This window comes from Pseudophryne corroboree, chromosome 1 (assembly GCF_028390025.1).
Source record: "Pseudophryne corroboree isolate aPseCor3 chromosome 1, aPseCor3.hap2, whole genome shotgun sequence".
Classification (NCBI taxonomy): domain Eukaryota; kingdom Metazoa; phylum Chordata; class Amphibia; order Anura; family Myobatrachidae; genus Pseudophryne; species Pseudophryne corroboree.
This window is the reverse complement of record NC_086444.1, coordinates 272,121,900-272,143,522: the sequence shown is the minus strand read 5'-3', so window position 1 is coordinate 272,143,522 and position 21,623 is coordinate 272,121,900. Positions and strand designations below refer to the sequence as shown.

General features: G+C 47.2%; 1 long non-coding RNA gene across 1 annotated transcript in view; it reads right to left on the bottom strand.

The window, feature by feature from the left end:
- Nucleotides 1-2,085: 2,085 nt before the first annotated feature.
- Nucleotides 2,086-21,623, bottom strand: part of LOC135056829 (uncharacterized) — a 77,291-nt gene continuing 57,753 nt past the window's right edge. Inside the window, exons 2-3 of the long non-coding RNA XR_010244087.1 lie at nucleotides 3,532-3,674; nucleotides 2,086-2,152 (exon numbers count right to left, since the gene is read on the bottom strand). This is a non-coding gene — a long non-coding RNA (uncharacterized LOC135056829). The remainder of the gene's footprint in view (nucleotides 2,153-3,531; nucleotides 3,675-21,623) is intronic.

Here is a 21,623-nt window from a genome sequence, read left to right as displayed (position 1 = left end):
TGGGTCAGGTGTTTGTGTCGGCCACTTGGGTCGCTTAGCTTAGTCACGCAGCTACCTCATTACGCCTCTTTTTTTCTTTGCATCATGTGCTGTTTGGGGACTATTTTTTTGAAGTGCCATCCTGTCTGACACTGCAGTGCCACTCCTAGATGGGCCAGGTGTTTGTGTCGGCCACTTGGGTCGCTTAGCTTAGTCACACAGCTGCCTCATTGCGCCTCTTTTTTTCTTTGCATCATGTGCTGTTTGGGGACTATTTTTTTGAAGTGCCATCCTGTCTGACACTGCAGTGCCACTCCTAGATGGACCAGGTGTTTGTGTCGGCCACTTGGTTCGCTTAGCTTAGTCACACAGCTACCTCATTGCACCTCTTTTTTTCTTTGCATCATGTGCTGTTTGGGGACTATTTTTTTGAAGTGCCATCCTGTCTGACACTGCAGTGCCACTCATAGATGGGCCAGGTGTTTGTGTCGGCCACTTGGGTCGCTTAGATTAGTCACACAGCTACCCCATTGCGCCTCTTTTTTTCTTTGCATCATGTGCTGTTTGGGGACTATTTTTTGGAAGTGCCATCCTGTCTGACACTGCAGTGCCACTCCTATATGGGCCAGGTGTTTGTGTCGGCCACTTGGGTCGCTTAGCTTAGTCACACAGCTACCTCATTGCGCCTCTTTTTTTCTTTGCATCATGTGCTGTTTGGGGACTATTTTTTTGAAGTGCCATCCTGTCTGACACTGCAGTGCCACTCCTAGATGGGCCAGGTGTTTGTGTTGGCCACTTGAGTCGCTTAGCTTAGTCACACAGCTACCTCATTGCGCCTCTTTTTTTCTTTGCATCATGTGCTGTTTGGGGACTATTTTTTTGAAGTGCCATCCTGTCTGACACTGCAGTGCCACTCCTAGATGGGCCAGGTGTTTGTGTCGACCACTTGGGTCGCTTAGCTTAGTCACACAGCTACCTCATTGCGCCTCTTTTTTTCTATGCATCATGTGCTGTTTGGGGACTATTTTTTTGAAGTGCCATCCTGTCTGACACTGCAGTGCCACTCCTAGATGGGCCAGGTGTTTGTGTCGGCCACTTGGGTCGCTTAGATTAGTCACACAGCTACCTCATTGCACCTCTTTTTTTCTTTGCGTCATGTGCTGTTTGGGGAGTGTTTTTTGGAAGGGCCATCCTGTCTGACACTGCAGTGCCACTCCTATATGGGCCAGGTGTTTGTGTCGGCCACTTGGGTCGCTTAGCTTAGTCACACAGCTACCTCATTGCGCCTCTTTTTTTCTTTGCATCATGTGCTGTTTGGGGACTATTTTTTTGAAGTGCCATCCTGTCTGACACTGCAGTGCCACTCCTAGATGGGCCAGGTGTTTGTGTCGGCCACTTGGGTCGCTTAGCTTAGTCATCCAGCGACCTTGGTGCAAATTTTAGGACTAAAAATAATATTGTGAGGTGTGAGGTGTTCAGAATAGACTGGAAATGAGTGGAAATTATGGTTATTGAGGTTAGTAATACTATGGGATCAAAATGACCCCCAAATTCGATGATTTAAGCTGTTTTTGAGGGTTTTTTGTAAAAAAAAACACCCGAATCCAAAACACACCCGAATCCGACAAAAAATTTTCAGGGAGGTTTTGCCAAAACGCCTCCGAATCCAAAACACGGCCGCGGAACCGAATCCAAAACCAAAACCCGAAAAATTTCCGGTGCACATCACTATACGCAATACTGAGTTCTGATCACTATGTGCCAGCACTAATGGACTACAGTGAATCCACTAAAATAACTAATATTAACTTCTCTGAAATCCATCTTAAACCAATATTCTTATAGTGATGCACTACTATGGCAATGCGGTCACAACACTAACAGCGGGAGCCCGATTGTGAGAATCCTGACACATGTTGGAGGTAAGTACAGGGGTGAGGGTTAGGCATTAAGGGGAGAGTTAGGATTAAGCTGTGGGGGTGTGGAAGGATATGGGCAGGCTGCTGGGGGTGGGAATGGTTAGGATTAGGCTATGGGAGGGGGGGTTAGCAGTAGGGGTAGGATAAAGGGTAGAGAGAAAATACTTACCAGGATGTGTCGGAATTCTGGCCACCGGGATTCCGACAGCTGGGATTTTGTACCCAACCGCTACTATGGGCTCACTGTGCAGGTGCTAAATATGCAAATTTCTGGTTCATAAAAACATGTACAATAGAGTAATTTATAAATTCAGTGCATATTTTATATATTGTTTAAAAAGTTTGGAAACTAATTAATGGAGAATCAGATATTCTAGTAAAAACATAAAAACATAACATGGTCTGTAGAAATTTTAGATCAGCTCTGTGCCCTGCCTCACACACATAGGGGGTCATTCTGAGTTGTTCGCTCGTTGCCGATTTTGGCTATATTGCGATTAGTCGCTTACTGCACATGCGCTAGGTTCGCAGAGGGCATGCGCTTAGTTATTATACACAAAAGTTAGGTATTTTACTCACGGCATAACAAGGAATTTTCATCGTTCTGATGATCGTACTGTGATTGACAGGAAGTGGGTTTTTCTGGTCGGAAACTGGCCGTTTTCTGGGCGTGTGCGAAAAAACGCTGGCGTTTATGGGAAAAACGCGGGAGTGTCTGAAGAAACGGGGGAGTGTCTGGGCGAACGCTGGGTGTGTTTGTGACGTCAAACCAGGAACGAAACTGACTGAACTGATCGCAATGGCTGAGTAAGTCTGAAGCTACTCAGAAACTGCTAAGAATTTTCTATTCGCAATTCTACGAATCTTTCGTTCGCAATTCTGCTAAGCTAAAATACACTCCCAGAGGGCGACGGCTTAGCGTGTGCAATGCTGCTAAAAGCAGCTAGCGAGCGAACAACTCGGAATGAGGGCCCATAATCCATTAATAACAAATAGAAAACAGAAAATTTGTGAAGGCATCGTGGGTTTACAAGGGGGTACAGAGAATAGTATTACAGGTTGAGCATCCCATATCCAAATATTCCGAAATACGGAATATTCCGAAATACGGACTTTTTTGAGTGAGAGTGAGATAGTGAAACCTTTGTTTTTTGATTGCTCAATGTACACAAACATTGTTTAATACACAAAGTTATTAAAAATATTGTATTAAATGACCTTCAGGCTGTGTGTATAAGGTGTATATGAAACAAAAATGAATTGTGTGAATGTACACACACTTTGTTTGATGCGCAAAGTTATAAAAAATATTGGCTAAAATGACCTTCAGGCTGTATGTATAAGGTGCAGATGAAACATAAATGCATTCTGTGCTTAGATTTAGGTCCCATCACTATGATATCTCGTTATGGTATGCAATTATTCCAAAATACGGAAAAATCCCATATCCAAAATACCTCTGGTCCCAAGCATTTTGGATAAGGGATACTCAACCTGTATTACACCAATGACAAGCAGCACAAGACAAACTTCTAGCAATGAGGGAAGGTCTAAACCAGCTTTATATATGTAACACCTCTTTTATGGGTAGGGTTGTGTAGAAGTGATGTCCACACAGCAGCACTCGTCTTACCATTTCTCTGTTTAGCTTACGGCAGTGAATCCACCTGAATCTGTTCAGGCCGCATTGGTAATAAATGCGTCTTCCGTTCACCAGAGATCGATTCAGGAAACCTCTGCCCCAACATCACTGACCTGGTCCGGTTTTTTCTTTCACTATAATAAAGTTTAAAAAATTTTTTTTCAAATATATTTAAACATATCATTTAAAATAAGATTTTACTCACTGGTAAATCTATTTCTCGTAGTCCGTAGTAAATGCTGGGGACTCCGTAAGGACCATGGGGAACAGACGGGCTCCGCAGGAGACTGGGCACTCTAAGAAAGAATTAGTACTAATGGTGTGCACTGGCTCCTCCCTCTATGCCCCTCCTCCAGACCTCAGTTAAGGAAACTGTGCCCGGAAGAGCTGACATTACAAGGAAAGGATTTTGGAATCCAGGGTAAGACTCATACCAGCCACACCAATCACACCGTATAACTTGTGATAACATACCCAGTCAACAGTATGAACAACAACAGAGCATCAGACAAACCTGATGCAACCATAACATAACCCTTATTTAAGCAATAACTATATACAAGTATTGCAGAAGAAGTCCGCACTTGGGACGGGCGCCCAGCATCCACTACGGACTACGAGAAATAGATTTACCGGTGAGTAAAATCTTATTTTCTCTAACGTCCTAGTGAATGCTGGGGATTCCGTAAGGACCATGGGGATTATACCAAAGCTCCCAAACGGGCGGGAGAGTGCGGATGACTCTGCAGCACCGAATGAGCAAACACAAGGTCCTCCTCAGCCAGGGTATCAAACTTGTAGAACTTTGCAAAAGTGTTTGAACCCGACCAAGTAGCTGCTCGGCAAAGCTGTAATGCCGAGACCCCTCGGGCAGCTGCCCAAGAAGAGCCCACCTTCCTTGAGGAATGGGCTTTTACTGATTTTGGAGGCGGCAAGCCAGCCGCAGAATGAGCCTGCTGAATCGTGTTACAGATCCAGCGAGCAATAGTTTGCTTTGAAGCAGGAGCACCCAGCTTGATGGATGCTTACAGGATAAACAGCGAGTCAGGTTTCCTGACTCCAGCCGATCTGGCTACATAAATCTTCAAAGCCCTGACTACATCTAGTAACTTGGAATCCTCCAAGTCACGAGTAGCCGCAGGCACCACAATAGGTTGGTTCACATGAAAAGATGACACCACCTTTGGCAGAAATTGCGGACAAGTCCGTAATTCTGCCCTGTCCATATGGAAAACCAGATAGGGGCTTTTACATGACAAAGCCGCCAATTTTTGACCACTTTCCACGTGAGATATTTTAACTCCACGGTCTTAAGCGGCTCAAACCAGTGAGATTTCAGGAAACTCAACACCACGTTAAGATCCCAAGGTGCCACTGGTGGCACAAAAAAGGGGCTGAATATGCAGCACTCCCTTTACAAACGTCTGAACTTCAGGTAGAGAAGCTAGGTTTTGTATGAAAGAAAATGGATCGGCCGAAATCTGCACCTTAATGGACCCCAATTCTAGGCCCAAAGTCACTCCCGACTGTAGGAAGTGAAGGAAACGGCCCAGCTGGACTTCCTCTGTAGAGGCATTCCTGGCCTCACACCCAGCAACATATTTTCGCCGTATACGGTGATAATGTTTAGCCGCCACGTCCTTCCTAGCCCTTATCAGTGTAGGAATAACCTCATCCGGAATCCCTCTTTTCTACTAGGATCCGGCGTCCAACCGCCATGCCGTCAAACGCAGCTGCGGTAAGTCTTGGAACATACAAGGTCCCTGCTGCAACAGATCCTGCCCTAGAGGCAGAGGCCATGGGTCCTCTGTGAGCATTTCTTGCAGCTCTGGATACCAAGTCCTTCTTGGCCAATCCGGAACAATGAGTATTGTTCTCACTCCTCTTTTCCTTATGATTCTCAGCACCTTGGGTAAGAGAGGAAAAGGAGGAAACACATAAACCAACTGGAACATCCACGGTGTCACCAGTGCATCTACAGCTATCGCCTGAGAGTCCCTTGACCTGGCGCAATACCTCTGTAGCTTTTTGTTGAGGCAGGATGCCATCATGTCCACCAGTGGCAGTTCCCACCGACCTACAATCTGCGCGAAGACTTCTTGATGAAGTCCCCACTCTCCCGGGTTGAGGTCGTGCCTGCTGAGGAAGTCTGCTTCCCAGTTGTCCACTCCCGGAATGAACACTACTGACAGTGCGCTTGCGTGATTCTCCGCCCAGCGAAGAATTCTGGTGACTTCTACCATCGCCACCCTGCTCCTTGTGCCGCCTTGGCGGTTTACATGAGCCACTGCGGTGATATTGTCTGACTGAATCAGAACCGGTTGGTCGCGAAGCAGGGTCTCCGCTTGACTTAGGGCGTTGTATATGGCCCTTAGTTCGAGGATATTGATGTGAAGGCAAGTCTCCTGCCTTGACCACAGCCCTTTGAAATTTCTTCCCTGTGTGACTGCCCCCCACCCTCGGAGGCTTGCATCCGTGGTCACCAGGACCCAGTACTGAATGCCGAATCTGCGACCTTCGATACGGTGAGCACTCTGCAGTCACCACAGGAGAGACACCCTGGCTCTGGGGGATAGGGTGACTAACCGATGCATCTGAAGATGTGATCCGGACCACTTGTCCAGTAAGTCCCATTGGAAGGTCCTCGTATGGAACCTGCCGAAGGGAATGGCCTCGTATGATGCCACCCTCCTTCCCAGGACTCGAGTGCAGTGATGCACTGACACCTGTTTTGGTTTTAATAGATTCCTAACCAGTGTCACGAGCTCCTGAGCTCTCTCTATCGGGAGATAAACCCTTTTCTGGTCTGAGTCTAGGATCATGCCTAGGAGAGGCAGATGAGCTGTAAGAACCAACTGCGACTTTGGAATATATAGAATCCAGCCGTGTTGCCGTTACACTTCCAGAGAAAGTGATACGCTGTTCAGCAACTGCTCTCTTGATCTCGCTTTTATGAGGAGATCGTCCAAGTACGTGATAATAGTGACACCTTGCTTCCGCAGGAGCACCATCATTTCCGCCATTACCTTGGTGAATATTCTCAAGGCCGTGGAGAGACCAAACGGCAACGTCTGAAATTGGTAATGACAATCCCGTACCGCAATTCTGAGGTACGCCTGATGAGGTGGATAAATGGGAACATGAAGGAATGCATCCTTTATGTCCCGAGTCACCATAAAATCTCCCCCTTTCAGGCTTGCAATAACCGCTCTTAGCGATTCCATCTTGAACTTGAACCCTTTCAGGTTCAGGGATTTTAAATTCAATATGGGTCCAACCGAACCGTCTGGTTTCGGGACTACAACATGGTCGAATAATAACCCCCTCCTTGTTGAGGGAGGGGAACCTTGACCACCATCTTGTTGAAGATACAATTTGTGAATTGCAGTTAACACTGTTTCCCTCTCGTGGGGGGAAGCCGGCCAGGCCGTCGGTGAGGGGGCATCTTCTCAAAGTCCAGCTTGTATCCCTGAGACACAATATCTATTGCCCAGGGATCTAACAGGGAGTGAACCCACTTGTGGCTGAACTTACGAAGGCGTGCCCCCACCGGGCCTAGCTCCGCCTGTGGAGCCCCAGCGACATGCGGTGGATTTTTGTAGAGGCCGGGGAGGACTTCTGTTCCTGGGAACTAGCTGTGTTGTGCAGCTTCTTTTCTCTGCCCCCGCCTCTGGCAAGAAAGGACGCACCTCGGACTTTCTTGTTTCTTTATTCGAAAGGCTGCATTTAATAACGTCGTGCTTTCCTAGGCTGTGCAGGAATATAAGGCAAAATATCAGAATTACCAGCTATAGCTGTGGAGACAAGGTCCGAGAACCCTTCTCCACACAATCCTCAGCCTTCCATATGCCTCTTAAGTCAGCATCATCTGTCCATTGCATATTCTACAGGACACGTCAAGCAGAAATCGACATAGCTTTGACTCTAGGACCCAGTATACCCATGTCTCTTTGGGCATGTTTTATATATAAACCCATCTCTTAAGACAGCATCTTTAATATATATCTCTCTCTATATATAGGGATGCTGCTGGATCGGCACTCTACATGATAGTGATAACAAGTACCTGCGTGCCCTTGTGTAAATAAATAGTCCTCTAGATACTCTCCTGGCAGAGAGAGCAAAACACGGCACTGCAGGGTTTTCAAATAGCTGAAGTTTAATTCAACGTTTCGGGACCCAAAGTCCCGTCGTCAGGAAAATATCATACATATATCTCTCTCTCTCTCTATATATATATATATATATATGCATACTAGGGTCTCAATCTCTGCTGATAAAGTACCTGTCCACGCTGCCACAGCGCTATAAACCCATGCCGACACAATCGCCGGTCTGAACAGTGTACTAGAATGTGCACGCTATCTGCAGGATCCCTGAGAATAGCTAGTGCTACCTTCTGTGCAAACGTGACACCCTAGGGGAAGATTCCCATCACATCCTGGCCCTAGCGGGGAAAGGATACTGCCTGAGAATCTTTTGTGGGAAGCTGCAGTCCCTTGTCTGGAGATTCCCGCTCTTTTTCCTCATGAGAGGAGGGAAATTTACCTCAGCTTTCTTCCCCTTAACATGTGTACCCTTGTGTCAGGGACAAATGAGTCATCAGTGATATGCAAATCATCTTTTATTACAATAATCATATATTGAATACCTTTCAGCCATTTTGGCTGTAACCTTGCATTATCGTAGTCGACACTGGAGTCAAACTCCGTGTCGATATCAGTGTTTATTATTTTGGATAGTGAGCATTGTGAGACTCTGAAGGTCTCTGTGACATAGGGACAGACATGGGTAGATTTCCTGTCTGTTCTTTAATCTTTTGTGCAATAAAATCACCTCAACACTTACACATATCCAAACAGGTGTCGGCGTTGTCGACGGAGACACCCTCTCACACACATATTTGCTCTATCTCCTCCTTAGGGGAGCCTTTTACCTCAGACATGTCGACACACACGTACCGACACACCACACACACAGGGGATGCTCTATTTGAAGACAGTTCCCCCACAAGGCCCTTTGGAGAGACAGAGAGAGAGTATGCCAGCACACACCCCAGCGCTATATGACCCAGGAATCACACAGTAACTTAGTGTTAACCCAGTAGCTGCTGTATATATTGTTTTTACGCCAAATTGATGTGCCCCCCCTCTCTTTTTCACCCTCTCTATCGTGCAGGGGAGAACCTGGGGAGCTTCCTCTCAGCGGAGCTGTGGAGAGAAAATTGCGCTGGTGAGTGCTGAGGAAGAAGGCCCCACCCCCTCAGCGGCGGGCTTCTCCCGCGATTTTGTGTAAAATTAATGGCGGGGGCTCATGCATATAACAGTGTCCAACTGTATATATGCTGCTTTTTGCCAGGAGGTAATCAATTGCTGCCCAGGGCACCCCCCCCTGCGCCCTGCACCCTACAGTGACCGGAGTGTGTGGGTTAGTGTGGGCGCAATGGCGCACAGCTGCAGTGCTGTGCGCTACCTCATATGAAGACAGGAGTCTTCTGCCGCCGATTTTGACGTCTTCTTGCTTCAACCCGCTGGCTTCTGTCTTCTGGCTCTGCGAGGGGGACGGCGGCGCGGCTCCGGGAACGGACGACAAGGTCAGGTCCTGTGTTCGATCCCTCTGGAGCTAATGGTGTCCAGTAGCCTAAGAAGCGCAACCTAGCCGCCGTTAGTAGGTTTGCTTCTCTCCCCTCAGTCCCACGTAGCAGAGAGTCTGTTGCCAGCAGAAGCTCTCTGAAAATAAAAAATCTAACTAAAATACTTTCTTATTAGCAAGCTCAGGAGAGCTCACTAAAAGCACCCAGCACTGGCCGGGCACAGATTCTAACTGAGGTCTGGAGGAGGGGCATAGAGGGAGGAGCCAGTGCACACCAGTAGTACTAAATCTTTCTTAGAGTGCCCAGTCTCCTGCGGAGCCCGTCTATTCCCCATGGTCCTTACGGAGTCCCCAGCATCCACTAGGAGGATAGAGAAAAAATATATACTTAGGGGGTGTTTTGCATCCCACCCCCGTGTCTGTAGACCTCCAATGTAAAATACTTTTCTCCCACAAGTAGAAATATCACCCCCAGTGGTAAAATAATCCCCAGCATTTTCACCTCCACCCCTTACTGGTAATAGATCTCTGGGGCAGAGCCCCCATCCTCACTCCCAATGTCAATAGGCCCACACTATTTAGTGACCCTCCCTCCCCATGTGTCACTATATAGTTTTTTTATTTTCTATCTATCTATCTATCTATCTATCTATCTATCGCCTCCCAGCATGTTTAGTTCTTGCGCATTCTGTAGCGCGATATTGGGTGTGATGTCGATGGTGAAGAGCGCCACGTCACTCCCAGGGGTCTGCTGCTCCAGGAGAAAGTCCATACAGAGGGGCACACAGCTGGGCAGTACAATTGTATGTGATACGATGGAGCCAGGTAATGGACTCCTGGCTGTGGTTATATCACGTATGATATGATTATGTGAGGCAAGTGATTAAAAGTAAACCTCAGTGGAAATATGAAAACACTGTGATTTATCTAAAGAGAACACAATACAGGCAATAGACTATAGTCACCTGTTTCATGCATGAAGAAACTAGAGATGAGCGCCTGAAATTTTTCGGGTTTTGTGTTTTGGTTTTGGGTTCGGTTCCGCGGCCGTGTTTTGGGTTCGAACGCGTTTTGGCAAAACCTCACCGAATTTTTTTTGTCGGATTCGGGTGTGTTTTGGATTCGGGTGTTTTTTTCAAAAAACACTAAAAAACAGCTTAAATCATAGAATTTGGGGGTCATTTTGATCCCAAAGTATTATTAACCTCAAAAACCATAATTTACACTCATTTTCAGTCTATTCTGAATACCTCACACCTCACAATATTATTTTTAGTCCTAAAATTTGCACCGAGGTCGCTGTGTGAGTAAGATAAGCGACCCTAGTGGCCGACACAAACACCGGGCCCATCTAGGAGTGGCACTGCAGTGTCACGCAGGATGTCCCTTCCAAAAAACCCTCCCCAAACAGCACATGACGCAAAGAAAAAAAGAGGCGCAATGAGGTAGCTGTGTGAGTAAGATTAGCGACCCTAGTGGCCGACACAAACACCGGGCCCATCTAGGAGTGGCACTGCAGTGTCACGCAGGATGGCCCTTCCAAAAAACCCTCCCCAAACAGCACATGACGCAAAGAAAAAAAGAGGCGCAATGAGGTAGCTGTGTGAGTAAGATTAGCGACCCTAGTGGCCGACACAAACACCGGGCCCATCTAGGAGTGGCACTGCAGTGTCACGCAGGATGTCCCTTCCAAAAAACCCTCCCCAAACAGCACATGACGCAAAGAAAAAAAGAGGCGCAATGAGGTAGCTGACTGTGTGAGTAAGATTAGCGACCCTAGTGGCCGACACAAACACCGGGCCCATCTAGGAGTGGCACTGCAGTGTCACGCAGGATGTCCCTTCTAAAAAACCCTCCCCAATCAGCACATGATGCAAAGAAAAAGAAAAGAAAAAAGAGGTGCAAGATGGAATTGTCCTTGGGCCCTCCCACCCACCCTTATGTTGTATAAACAAAACAGGACATGCACACTTTAACCAACCCATCATTTCAGTGACAGGGTCTGCCACACGACTGTGACTGATATGACGGGTTGGTTTGGACCCCCCCCAAAAAAGAAGCAATTAATCTCTCCTTGCACAAACTGGCTCTACAGAGGCAAGATGTCCACCTCATCTTCACCCTCCGATATATCACCGTGTACATCCCCCTCCTCACAGATTATCAATTCGTCCCCACTGGAATCCACCATCTCAGCTCCCTGTGTACTTTGTGGAGGCAATTGCTGCTGGTCAATGTCTCCGCGGAGGAATTGATTATAATTCATTTTAATGAACATCATCTTCTCCACATTTTCTGGATGTAACCTCGTACGCCGATTGCTGACAAGGTGAGCGGCGGCACTAAACACTCTTTCGGAGTACACACTTGTGGGAGGGCAACTTAGGTAGAATAAAGCCAGTTTGTGCAAGGGCCTCCAAATTGCCTCTTTTTCCTGCCAGTATAAGTACGGACTGTGTGACGTGCCTACTTGGATGCGGTCACTCATATAATCCTCCACCATTCTATCAATGTTGAGAGAATCATATGCAGTGACAGTAGACGACATGTCCGTAATCGTTGTCAGGTCCTTCAGTCCGGACCAGATGTCAGCATCAGCAGTCGCTCCAGACTGCCCTGCATCACCGCCAGCGGGTGGGCTCGGAATTCTGAGCCTTTTCCTCGCACCCCCAGTTGCGGGAGAATGTGAAGGAGGAGATGTTGACAGGTCGCGTTCCGCTTGACTTGACAATTTTGTCACCAGCAGGTCTTTCAACCCCAGCAGACTTGTGTCTGCCGGAAAGAGAGATCCAAGGTAGGCTTTAAATCTAGGATCGAGCACGGTGGCCAAAATGTAGTGCTCTGATTTCAACAGATTGACCACCCGTGAATCCTTGTTAAGCGAATTAAGGGCTGCATCCACAAGTCCCACATGCCTAGCGGAATCGCTCCGTGTTAGCTCCTCCTTCAATGTCTCCAGCTTCTTCTGCAAAAGCCTGATGAGGGGAATGACCTGACTCAGGCTGGCAGTGTCTGAACTGACTTCACGTGTGGCAAGTTCAAAGGGCATCAGAACCTTGCACAACGTTGAAATCATTCTCCACTGCACTTGAGACAGGTGCATTCCACCTCCTATATCGTGCTCAATTGTATAGGCTTGAATGGCCTTTTGCTGCTCCTCCAACCTCTGAAGCATATAGAGGGTTGAATTCCACCTCGTTACCACTTCTTGCTTCAGATGATGGCAGGGCAGGTTCAGTAGTTTTTGGTGGTGCTCCAGTCTTCTGTACGTGGTGCCTGTACGCCGAAAGTGTCCCGCAATTTTTCTGGCCACCGACAGCATCTCTTGCACGCCCCTGTCGTTTTTTAAAAAATTCTGCACCACCAAATTCAAGGTATGTGCAAAACATGGGACGTGCTGGAATTTGCCCATATTTAATGCACACACAATATTGCTGGCGTTGTCCGATGCCACAAATCCACAGGAGAGTCCAATTGGGGTAAGCCATTCCGCGATGATCTTCCTCAGTTGCCGTAAGAGGTTTTCAGCTGTGTGCGTATTCTGGAAAGCGGTGATACAAAGCGTAGCCTGCCTAGGAAAGAGTTGGCGTTTGCGAGATGCTGCTACTGGTGCCGCCGCTGCTGTTCTTGCGGCGGGAGTCCATATATCTACCCAGTGGGCTGTCACAGTCATATAGTCCTGACCCTGCCCTGCTCCACTTGTCCACATGTCCGTGGTTAAGTGGACATTGGGTACAGCTGCATTTTTTAGGACACTGGTGACTCTTTTTCTGAGGTCTGTGTACATTTTCGGTATCGCCTGCCTAGAGAAATGGAACCTAGATGGTATTTGGTACCGGGGACACAGTACCTCCAACAAGTCTCTAGTTGGCTCTGCAGTAATGATGGATACCGGAACCACGTTTCTCACCACCCAGGATGCCAAGGCCTCAGTTATCCGCTTTGCAGTAGGATGACTGCTGTGATATTTCATCTTCCTCGCAAAGGACTGTTGAACAGTCAATTGCTTACTGGAAGTAGTACAAGTGGGCTTACGACTTCCCCTCTGGGATGACCATCGACTCCCAGCGGCAACAACAGCAGCGCCAGCAGCAGTAGGCGTTACACGCAAGGATGCATCGGAGGAATCCCAGGCAGGAGAGGACTCGTCAGAATTGCCAGTGACATGGCCTGCAGGACTATTGGCATTCCTGGGGAAGGAGGAAATTGACACTGAGGGAGTTGGTGGGGTGGTTTGCGTGAGCTTGGTTACAAGAGGAAGGGATTTACTGGTCAGTGGACTGCTTCCGCTGTCACCCAAAGTTTTTGAACTTGTCACTGACTTATTATGAATGCGCTGCAGGTGACGTATAAGGGAGGATGTTCCGAGGTGGTTAACATCCTTACCCCTACTTATTACAGCTTGACAAAGGGAACACACGGCTTGACACCTGTTGTCCGCATTTCTGGTGAAATACCTCCACACCGAAGAGCTGATTTTTTTTGGTATTTTCACCTGGCATGTCAACGGCCATATTCCTCCCACGGACAACAGGTGTCTCCCCGGGTGCCTGACTTAAACAAACCACCTCACCATCAGAATCCTCCTGGTCAATTTCCTCCCCAGCGCCAGCAACACCCATATCCTCCTCATCCTGGTGTACTTCAACACTGACATCTTCAATCTGACTATCAGGAACTGGACTGCGGGTGCTCCTTCCAGCACTTGCAGGGGGCGTGCAAATGGTGGAAGGCGCATGCTCTTCACGTCCAGTGTTGGGAAGGTCAGGCATCGCAACCGACACAATTGGACTCTCCTTGTGGATTTGGGATTTCGAAGAATGCACAGTTCTTTGCTGTGCTGCTTTTGCCAGCTTGAGTCTTTTCATTTTTCTAGCGAGAGGCTGAGTGCTTCCATCCTCATGTGAAGCTGAACCACTAGCCATGAACATAGGCCAGGGCCTCAGCCGTTCCTTGCCACTCCGTGTGGTAAATGGCATATTGGCAAGTTTACGCTTCTCCTCCGACAATTTTATTTTAGGTTTTGGAGTCCTTTTTTTTCTGATATTTGGTGTTTTGGATTTGACATGCTCTGTACTATGACATTGGGCATCGGCCTTGGCAGACGACGTTGCTGGCATTTCATCGTCTCGGCCATGACTAGTGGCAGCAGCTTCAGCACGAGGTGGAAGTGGATCTTGATCTTTCCCTAATTTTGGAACCTCAACATTTTTGTTCTCCATATTTTAATAGGCACAACTAAAAGGCACCTCAGGTAAACAATGGAGATGGATACTAGTATACAATTATGGACTGCCTGCCGACTGCAGACACAGAGGTAGCCACAGCCGTGAACTACCGTACTGTACTGTGTCTGCAGCTAATATAGACTGGTTGATAAAGAGAAGATGTCTATGTAACTATGTATGTATAAAGAAGACTGAAAAAAATCCACGGTTAGGTGGTATACAATTATGGACGGACTGCCTGCCGAGTGCAGACACAGAGGTAGCCACAGCCGTGAACTACCGTACTGTACTGTGTCTGCAGCTAATATAGACTGGTTGATAAAGAGAAGATGTCTATGTAACTATGTATGTATAAAGAAGAATGAAAAAAATCCACGGTTAGGTGGTATTACAATTATGGACGGACTGCCTGCCGAGTGCAGAGACACAGAGGTAGCCACAGCCGTGAACTACCGTACTGTGTCTGCTGCGACTGGATGATAAATGATATAAAAAATATATATATATCACTACTGCAGCCGGACAGGTATATATTATATATTATATAATGACGGACCTGCTGGACACTGTCTGTCAGCAGAATGAGTTTTATTTTTATAGAATAAAAAAAAAAAAAACACACAAGTGAAGTCACACGACGAGTGTTTAACTTTTTCAGGCAATCACAATATAAGTATACTACTAACTATACTGGTGGTCAGTGTGGTCAGGTCACTGGTCAGTCACACTGGCAGTGGCACTCCTGCAGCAAAAGTGTGCACTGTTTAATTTTAATATAATATGTACTCCTGGCTCCTGCTATAACCTATAACTGGCACTGCAGTAGTGCTCCCCAGTCTCCCCCACAATTATAAGCTGTGTGAGCTGAGCAGTCAGACAGATATATAATATATATAGATGATGCAGCACACTGGCCTGAGCCTGAGCAGTGCACACAGATATGGTATGTGACTGACTGAGTCACTGTGTGTATCGCTTTTTTCAGGCAGAGAACGGATATATTAAATAAACTGCACTGTGTGTCTGGTGGTCACTCACTATATAATATATTATGTACTCCTGGCTCCTGCTATAACCTATAACTGGCACTGCAGTAGTGCTCCCCAGTCTCCCCCACAATTATAAGCTGTGTGAGCTGAGCAGTCAGACAGATATATATAATATTATATATAGATAATAGATGATGCAGCACACTGGCCTGAGCCTGAGCAGTGCACACAGATATGGTATGTGACTGTCTGAGTCACTGTGTGTATCGCTTTTTTCAGGCAGAGAACGGATATATTAAATAAACTGCACTGTGTGTCTGGTGGTCACTCACTATATAATATATTATGTAGAGATGAGCGCCTGAAATTTTTCGGGTTTTGTGATTTGGTTTTGGGTTCGGTTCCGCGGCCGTGTTTTGGGTTCGAACGCGTTTTGGCAAAACCTCACCGAATTTTTTTGTCGGATTCGGGTGTGTTTTGGATTCGGGTGTTTTTTTCAAAAAACACTAAAAAACAGCTTAAATCATAGAATTTGGGGGTCATTTTGATCCCAAAGTATTATTAACCTCAAAAACCATAATTTACACTCATTTTCAGTCTATTCTGAATACCTCACACCTCACAATATTATTTTTAGTCCTAAAATTTGCACCGAGGTCGCTGTGTGAGTAAGATAAGCGACCCTAGTGGCCGACACAAACACCGGGCCCATCTAGGAGTGGCACTGCAGTGTCACGCAGGATGTCCCTTCCAAAAAACCCTCCCCAAACAGCACATGACGCAAAGAAAAAAAGAGGCGCAATGAGGTAGCTGTGTGAGTAAGATTAGCGACCCTAGTGGCCGACACAAACACCGGGCCCATCTAGGAGTGGCACTGCAGTGTCACGCAGGATGGCCCTTCCAAAAAACCCTCCCCAAACAGCACATGACGCAAAGAAAAAAAGAGGCGCAATGAGGTAGCTGTGTGAGTAAGATTAGCGACCCTAGTGGCCGACACAAACACCGGGCCCATCTAGGAGTGGCACTGCAGTGTCACGCAGGATGTCCCTTCCAAAAAACCCTCCCCAAACAGCACATGACGCAAAGAAAAAAAGAGGCGCAATGAGGTAGCTGTGTGAGTAAGATTAGCGACCCTAGTGGCCGACACAAACACCGGGCCCATCTAGGAGTGGCACTGCAGTGTCACGCAGGATGTCCCTTCCAAAAAACCCTCCCCAAACAGCACATGACGCAAAGAAAAAAAGAGGCGCAATGAGGTAGCTGACTGTGTGAGTAAGATTAGCGACCCTAGTGGCCGACACAAACACCGGGCCCATCTAGGAGTGGCACTGCAGTGTCACGCAGGATGTCCCTTCCAAAAAACCCTCCCCAATCAGCACATGATGCAAAGAAAAAGAAAAGAAAAAAGAGGTGCAAGATGGAATTGTCCTTGGGCCCTCCCACCCACCCTTATGTTGTATAAACAAAACAGGACATGCACACTTTAACCAACCCATCATTTCAGTGACAGGGTCTGCCACACGACTGTGACTGATATGACGGGTTGGTTTGGACCCCCCCCAAAAAAGAAGCAATTAATCTCTCCTTGCACAAACTGGCTCTACAGAGGCAAGATGTCCACCTCATCTTCACCCTCCGATATATCACCGTGTACATCCCCCTCCTCACAGATTATCAATTCGTCCCCACTGGAATCCACCATCTCAGCTCCCTGTGTACTTTGTGGAGGCAATTGCTGCTGGTCAATGTCTCCGCGGAGGAATTGATTATAATTCATTTTAATGAACATCATCTTCTCCACATTTTCTGGATGTAACCTCGTACGCCGATTGCTGACAAGGTGAGCGGCGGCACTAAACACTCTTTCGGAGTACACACTTGTGGGAGGGCAACTTAGGTAGAATAAAGCCAGTTTGTGCAAGGGCCTCCAAATTGCCTCTTTTTCCTGCCAGTATAAGTACGGACTGTGTGACGTGCCTACTTGGATGCGGTCACTCATATAATCCTCCACCATTCTATCAATGTTGAGAGAATCATATGCAGTGACCGTAGACGACATGTCCGTAATCGTTGTCTGGTCCTTCAGTCCGGACCAGATGTCAGCATCAGCAGTCGCTCCAGACTGCCCTGCATCACCGCCAGCGGGTGGGCTCGGAATTCTGAGCCTTTTCCTCGCACCCCCAGTTGCGGGAGAATGTGAAGGAGGAGATGTTGACAGGTCGCGTTCCGCTTGACTTGACAATTTTGTCACCAGCAGGTCTTTCAACCCCAGCAGACTTGTGTCTGCCGGAAAGAGAGATCCAAGGTAGGCTTTAAATCTAGGATCGAGCACGGTGGCCAAAATGTAGTGCTCTGATTTCAACAGATTGACCACCCGTGAATCCTTGTTAAGCGAATTAAGGGCTGCATCCACAAGTCCCACATGCCTAGCGGAATCGCTCCCTTTTAGCTCCTTCTTCAATGCCTCCAGCTTCTTCTGCAAAAGCCTGATGAGGGGAATGACCTGACTCAGGCTGGCAGTGTCTGAACTGACTTCACGTGTGGCAAGTTCAAAGGGCATCAGAACCTTGCACAACGTTGAAATCATTCTCCACTGCACTTGAGACAGGTGCATTCCACCTCCTATATCGTGCTCAATTGTATAGGCTTGAATGGCCTTTTGCTGCTCCTCCAACTTCTGAAGCATATAGAGGGTTGAATTCCACCTCGTTACCACTTCTTGCTTCAGATGATGGCAGGGCAGGTTCAGTAGTTTTTGGTGGTGCTCCAGTCTTCTGTACGTGGTGCCTGTACGCCGAAAGTGTCCCGCAATTTTTCTGGCCACCGACAGCATCTCTTGCACGCCCCTGTCGTTTTTTAAAAAATTCTGCACCACCAAATTCAAGGTATGTGCAAAACATGGGACGTGCTGGAATTTGCCCATATTTAATGCACACACAATATTGCTGGCGTTGTCCGATGCCACAAATCCACAGGAGAGTCCAATTGGGGTAAGCCATTCCGCGATGATCTTCCTCAGTTGCCATAAGAGGTTTTCAGCTGTGTGCGTATTCTGGAAAGCGGTGATACAAAGCGTAGCCTGCCTAGGAAAGAGTTGGCGTTTGCGAGATGCTGCTACTGGTGCCGCCGCTGCTGTTCTTGCGGCGGGAGTCCATACATCTACCCAGTGGGCTGTCACAGTCATATAGTCCTGACCCTGCCCTGCTCCACTTGTCCACATGTCCGTGGTTAAGTGGACATTGGGTACAACTGCATTTTTTAGGACACTGGTGAGTCTTTTTCTGACGTCCGTGTACATTCTCGGTATCGCCTGCCTAGAGAAGTGGAACCTAGATGGTATTTGGTAACGGGGGCACACTGCCTCAATAAATTGTCTAGTTCCCTGTGAACTAACGGCGGATACCGGACGCACGTCTAACACCAACATAGTTGTCAAGGCCTCAGTTATCCGCTTTGCAGTAGGATGACTGCTGTGATATTTCATCTTCCTCGCAAAGGACTGTTGAACAGTCAATTGCTTACTGGAAGTAGTACAAGTGGGCTTACGACTTCCCCTCTGGGATGACCATCGACTCCCAGCGGCAACAACAGCAGCGCCAGCAGCAGTAGGCGTTACACGCAAGGATGCATCGGAGGAATCCCAGGCAGGAGAGGACTCGTCAGAATTGCCAGTGACATGGCCTGCAGGACTATTGGCATTCCTGGGGAAGGAGGAAATTGACACTGAGGGAGTTGGTGGGGTGGTTTGCGTGAGCTTGGTTACAAGAGGAAGGGATTTACTGGTCAGTGGACTGCTTCCGCTGTCACCCAAAGTTTTTGAACTTGTCACTGACTTATTATGAATGCGCTGCAGGTGACGTATAAGGGAGGATGTTCCGAGGTGGTTAACGTCCTTACCCCTACTTATTACAGCTTGACAAAGGGAACACACGGCTTGACACCTGTTGTCCGCATTTCTGGTGAAATACCTCCACACCGAAGAGCTGATTTTTTTGGTATTTTCACCTGGCATGTCAACGGCCATATTCCTCCCACGGACAACAGGTGTCTCCCCGGGTGCCTGACTTAAACAAACCACCTCACCATCAGAATCCTCCTGGTCAATTTCCTCCCCAGCGCCAGCAACACCCATATCCTCCTCATCCTGGTGTACTTCAACACTGACATCTTCAATCTGACTATCAGGAACTGGACTGCGGGTGCTCCTTCCAGCACTTGCAGGGGGCGTGCAAATGGTGGAAGGCGCATGCTCTTCACGTCCAGTGTTGGGAAGGTCAGGCATCGCAACCGACACAATTGGACTCTCCTTGTGGATTTGGGATTTCGAAGAATGCACAGTTCTTTGCTGTGCTGCTTTTGCCAGCTTGAGTCTTTTCATTTTTCTAGCGAGAGGCTGAGTGCTTCCATCCTCATGTGAAGCTGAACCACTAGCCATGAACATAGGCCAGGGCCTCAGCCGTTCCTTGCCACTCCGTGTGGTAAATGGCATATTGGCAAGTTTACGCTTCTCCTCCGACAATTTTATTTTAGGTTTTGGAGTCCTTTTTTTACTGATATTTGGTGTTTTGGATTTGACATGCTCTGTACTATGACATTGGGCATCGGCCTTGGCAGACGACGTTGCTGGCATTTCATCGTCTCGGCCATGACTAGTGGCAGCAGCTTCAGCACGAGGTGGAAGTGGATCTTGATCTTTCCCTAATTTTGGAACCTCAACATTTTTGTTCTCCATATTTTAATAGGCACAACTAAAAGGCACCTCAGGTAAACAATGGAGATGGATGGATTGGATACTAGTATACAATTATGGACGGGCTGCCGAGTGCCGACACAGAGGTAGCCACAGCCGTGAACTACCGCACTGTACTGTGTCTGCTGCTAATATATAGACTGGTTGATAAAGAGATAGTATACTCGTAACTAGTATGTATGTATAAAGAAAGAAAAAAAAACCACGGTTAGGTGGTATATACAATTATGGACGGGCTGCCGAGTGCCGACACAGAGGTAGCCACAGCCGTGAACTACCGCACTGTACTGTGTCTGCTGCTAATATATAGACTGGTTGATAAAGAGATAGTATACTCGTAACTAGTATGTATGTATAAAGAAAGAAAAAAAAACCACGGTTAGGTGGTATATACAATTATGGACGGGCTGCCGAGTGCCGACACAGAGGTAGCCACAGCCGTGAACTACCGCACTGTACTGTGTCTGCTGCTAATATATAGACTGGTTGATAAAGAGATAGTATACTCGTAACTAGTATGTATGTATAAAGAAAGAAAAAAAAACCACGGTTAGGTGGTATATACAATTATGGACGGGCTGCCGAGTGCCGACACAGAGGTAGCCACAGCCGTGAACTACCGCACTGTACTGTGTCTGCTGCTAATATAGACTGGTTGATAAAGAGATAGTATACTCGTAACTAGTATGTATGTATAAAGAAAGAAAAAAAAACCACGGTTAGGTGGTATATACAATTATGGACGGGCTGCCGAGTGCCGACACAGAGGTAGCCACAGCCGTGAACTACCGCACTGTACTGTGTCTGCTGCTAATATAGACTGGTTGATAAAGAGATAGTATACTCGTAACTAGTATGACTATAAAGAAAGAAAAAAAAACCACGGTTAGGTGGTATATACAATTATGGACGGGCTGCCGAGTGCCGACACAGAGGTAGCCACAGCCGTGAACTACCGCACTGTACTGTGTCTGCTGCTAATATATAGACTGGTTGATAAAGAGATAGTATACTCGTAACTAGTATGTATGTATAAAGAAAGAAAAAAAAACCACGGTTAGGTGGTATATACAATTATGGACGGGCTGCCGAGTGCCGACACAGAGGTAGCCACAGCCGTGAACTACCGCACTGTACTGTGTCTGCTGCTAATATAGACTGGTTGATAAAGAGATAGTATACTACTAATATTATATATACTGGTGGTCAGGTCACTGGTCACTAGTCACACTGGCAGTGGCACTCCTGCAGCAAAAGTGTGCACTGTTTAATTTTAATATAATATTATGTACTCCTGGCTCCTGCTATAACCTATAACTGGCACTGCAGTAGTGCTCCCCAGTCTCCCCCACAATTATAAGCTGTGTGAGCTGAGCAGTCAGACAGATATATAATATATATAGATGATGCAGCACACTGGCCTGAGCCTGAGCAGTGCACACAGATATGGTATGTGACTGACTGAGTCACTGTGTGTATCGCTTTTTTCAGGCAGAGAACGGATATATTAAATAAACTGCACTG